Source organism: Morone saxatilis, unplaced genomic scaffold (genome assembly GCF_004916995.1).
Source record: "Morone saxatilis isolate NCDOM2014 unplaced genomic scaffold, NCSU_SB_2.0 Contig8, whole genome shotgun sequence".
NCBI classification, from domain to species: domain Eukaryota; kingdom Metazoa; phylum Chordata; class Actinopteri; family Moronidae; genus Morone; species Morone saxatilis.
In genome coordinates this window covers 26,796,041-26,800,293 of record NW_023340257.1, presented here as the reverse complement: position 1 = coordinate 26,800,293, position 4,253 = coordinate 26,796,041, and positions in this window count along the sequence as shown.

Here is a 4,253-nt window from a genome sequence, read left to right as displayed (position 1 = left end):
GCTGCACAATATGGTAAAAAAAATATCTTTTTTTTTGCATCCAAAACGTTAAATTTCACTAAAATCATGAAGATTTGTGGACAAGAACTTTATTATAATGTTGTTTAGTGACATCTTTTATACAGAAATTGCAGCTTCTTACTTCCTGATAGATATTATTGAGTCAGTGTCTGTGTGGTTTCTCCTCCAGGACTGACGGCATTCTTTCATTTGTGACTCTGCAGTCTTTGTGTGTGTGTGTGTGCGCTCTGCTGGTGATCCAGTTAATGAAAGCGTTCCATCTGTTCGGAGCGCCGACGGGCCTGCAGCTGGGATTGAAGACGATTATATCTGCTCATTAAAATAAAATAATAAAACCAAAAAAAAAAAAACGAAAGATTTTTTCCTTCTTGTGAATCACGAGGAGAATGAGATCAAATATTAAAAAAAAAATTCTGAATCTGAGCCGGCGGGCATTTTAAAAAACTGAGAAATTTCCTCTTCGAAGAAACGAGAAAATATGTTTTTTTAAGTTAAAATATAAACAGGCTGAAACAGGTTGTGATATCATGCTTACAGACATTTTAATGCAGACATGCTTCATATTTTAGCTTTAGTTAAAGGAAGCGTCTGTTCTCTCTTCCTGTTTTCCCATCTGTACGTTCTGCTGGATTCCAGTTGTAAATCTGTGCATTGTCCAGTAAACACGGTATGTGCGTCTGTGTGTGGACGGACAAGGCGTGTTCTTCAGCCTTTGGGACGGCGGTGAGGAGGAGGAGGAGAGTGTCTGGGGGGGCGGCAGTGGGCGCATGAATCGACGCGATTGTTTCCCACACGGCCGTCAAAAATTCAGTTAGAGGGCAAATAATTTCATGTTAGCTGAGGAATCCGCTAGTGGACTTTTAACCTTCGTCAGAGAGAGAAAGAGAGAGAGACAGGAAGAGCTAAAATTGAGGACGAATGCTATTTTTAATTAGCTTCCTCTGGGGACATGTTATCAACGTTGTTTAACTCGAATACGTGAACGCGATAAGAGCCTGGTTTTGCTTTAAAGGTGTAATATGTAAGAATTTAACAATGATTATCAACAGACTTTTTGTTAGAGACGTCTAGTTGGCATGCTAACCAGCTAGCATCGGCCCATCCTGTCTGGGTGGCTGAGAGTTCAGCTGAAAGAGCTAAAGTTATGCTACAAGATTCAAAGTCAATAAAGCGGCGTCTGGTCAACAAACAGTAAATATAATCAGTATGTTTGATAACGGGGACGCCGTCTGAGCAACCGGGTGAACTCAGGTTGTTGACTGACGGGTTTTAGTGTATCTGGAGCAGATTGTGTTGATTAAAGGAACGAGGACAGATTCCAGTCACATTCCAGCTCTGGAGCTGCTGCGTTCGGGAATGTGGGATATTTCAGTCTGATGAGCAACACACAGACTGTTGTTGTACTTCAGCTGCATCCATTTAACACAAACCTCCCTCAGTCCTACAGCATTTAAACACGTCCCGTCTGTTAGCGGCCCGTTTCCTCACCGCTCGTCCCGAACCGATGTAAAGGAAGAAAAATTGGCGCCAAACTGAATTATTGCATTGATTTAATTTAACTCAGTGAGCATTACGCACCGACCGCAGCTGGTTAATGTGATTTATAAACGTACACAGACGTTCTTAAAGTAAACTGATGTCTTTATAGAAACATGCTATTGATTAATTAATGTGTAATGGAGTTAATTTATTTACTGGTAAACATACAAACACACAAAAGCATGCAGTTTCTTCCTTTTGGTTGCTTTTTTGGTTGTTATAAACGATTTCTGATGGAGAAACGCCAGAAAACTATATTAATTATAAAATCTGTATAAATATATGTTGTTGAGTTGTTTACGTTACACCAGATGAATCATCGTTGTGGTTGTTCTGCCGTAAATTAACATTTTATCCAGTTTTGAGGCCACACTTTTACCAGATGAAGGATCTTAGATCTTAAGTTATCAAAGAAACAAGCTAAGCCAACTGTTAGCCTCAGTTTGTTAGCACGATATGACGATACCTTTAGTGTTTCTTGCAGGCTTTTATTTGTTAGTTCATTCATTCGAGTCACATTTAGTTTTACAGGAAGACACAATGGTTGGATTTTAATATAAAAACACAAAGAAATTTAGTTTTTGTGAATATTTTTGGCTTAAATTGTTAAATATGGGAACAATATAACTGAGGATGTGATAAATGTTAAATCTTACAAACTGAACCTTTTAAATAAAATAAAGCCTTATTTTAGTGATTATCACAGATCTGTGTGTCTAATAACACCGACACTGATCACCTTATTAAGAACCTTAATGCAGATCAAAGCATCCACCAAACTGTGTTAATAATAGTCCTCCAGCCTATAAACACACCAATTAATGCGACATCACCTGCACCCGTCTGTAGGATGGCACAGGTGTGTGTTGTCGGCTGCGTAGTGCCGGATAAAGTCGGGATGTTCCCCCGGCTAATGGCTTTGGATCGGCGCCCGCAGTGACAGGACTGACTGGTCGACCAGCAAGCTGTGTGTGAGATGGAGTCTGGTTCGCCGCCAAATTGACACACATTACGCAGACAGCCGGCTGAGTGTGTGTGTGTGTGTGTGTGTGTGTTTGTGTGGGGCAGGAAGCTGATGTTTTTTTGGAAATTAAAAGCGACATGCTGCATCCGGAGCATAGAAACGTGAAGATGTCGGGGTGTTTTTGGTGCTTAATTATTTAAAATGATGCTCTGAAGCGATCAATACGAGAGTGGACTGACTGGAATACCTAACGAGCTGTTGCTGGAAGCTGTAAGGAGCTCGATGTGGCTGTTTAAACCCTTTAAAACCTTAAGTTTATCCTCGTGTTTCTCACAATTTAACACTTAATCACAGTGTTTACATGCAGAAAATATATAATATTTTGTCTGTAGGTTGAAGAGAATCAGTAAAGTGGAAATTAAGATTTTTTACGTCGCTTCCTTAAAACAGCCGTTTTTTGAATGGAGTTTGGTGTGACAGTGTGGAGCAGAGGGGATTTGAACCTTAATAATTCCCATAAACTGAGCTGACCTACCTTCTAATATTGAACCTTGTAAACAGCAGAAAGTAAACAGGAAGTGGAGATAAAAACCCTCCTGTTTTATTCTTCTGTCGTCTTGTAGTCAAAGGTTGATCAATAAACACAAACCATGGAATTAGTTTACAGTAACGTTGGACAGACAGCCGAAATACGAGATTCAATAGGGTCGCTGTGTATGTCAGGACACTCATCAATAACTATTTCTTTGTTTGTTCTATATAATGACGTTGATTATTGATCAGAAATGACACAACCTGATGGTTTGCCTTCCTGGCTGTCAGATTTTGGCTCCTAATAGGTAAAGAAAAATCTTATTTTATGGGATTAAATTGGTTAAAACCCCCAAATTAGACGCATATTCTGCTCCTAAAGCTCCTAAAAACAATATATTGGCATATTTTAATTGGAAAATGCTTCATTCAGAATGACGCATAAATAAGAATATTCTACAACCCTTATCAAGCGTGGAATAATATAAAGTAGTCAGACTGTACCAGCTCCAACATTCATCCCCGACCTGTTTGGTGTCTTTGTGAAACTTCAGGGTTTCCACACAGTGAGAGAGAGGAAGCACAGCAGCTACGAGCCTGGACTCCCTCGAGAGTTTGAAACCAAGAGATTAAACAAACACAAAGACAGAGTGTGGAAATTAAAAAGTCAAGACAGAGAGATAAACGAGACTGCGCTGGGACCTCCAGAGGTGGAGGGTTGTGAAGATCTGTTGTAGCGTGAAGCTTTGCTTTTGGGCAGAGGTCGATGTTAAAGCTGCTCTGTATTTCAGGCACGAGCTCAGGAATTAAAAACTCCTGTTTGTTTTCTCCTCAAGGCTTCAATTCGTCAAATCAAAGTCAAGTTAATTGTTTCTTTACAGCCAGAATGCTCAAATCCTGAAGGGACATTTAATTCAACCTCACAAGCTGCTAGCAGAGTGTTACCCGGGTCACCAAGGTCCAGAGTTTGGTGTTTTACTGAGGGGTTTACAGTAGAAGTCGTGAAATAAACTGCCTAATAATCATTACTTTAGTGCTTTGAAACCCTTTAGCAAGTTCAGTTTGTGGACTAAAACCCCAACTGGTCGAGACAGACGACCACCCACCTAGAGCCGAAGGATCTGTCCTAGGTTTCTGCCTTTTAACAGGCAGTTTTTCCTTGCCCTTGTCGCCAAGTGCTTGCTCATGGTGGTACTGT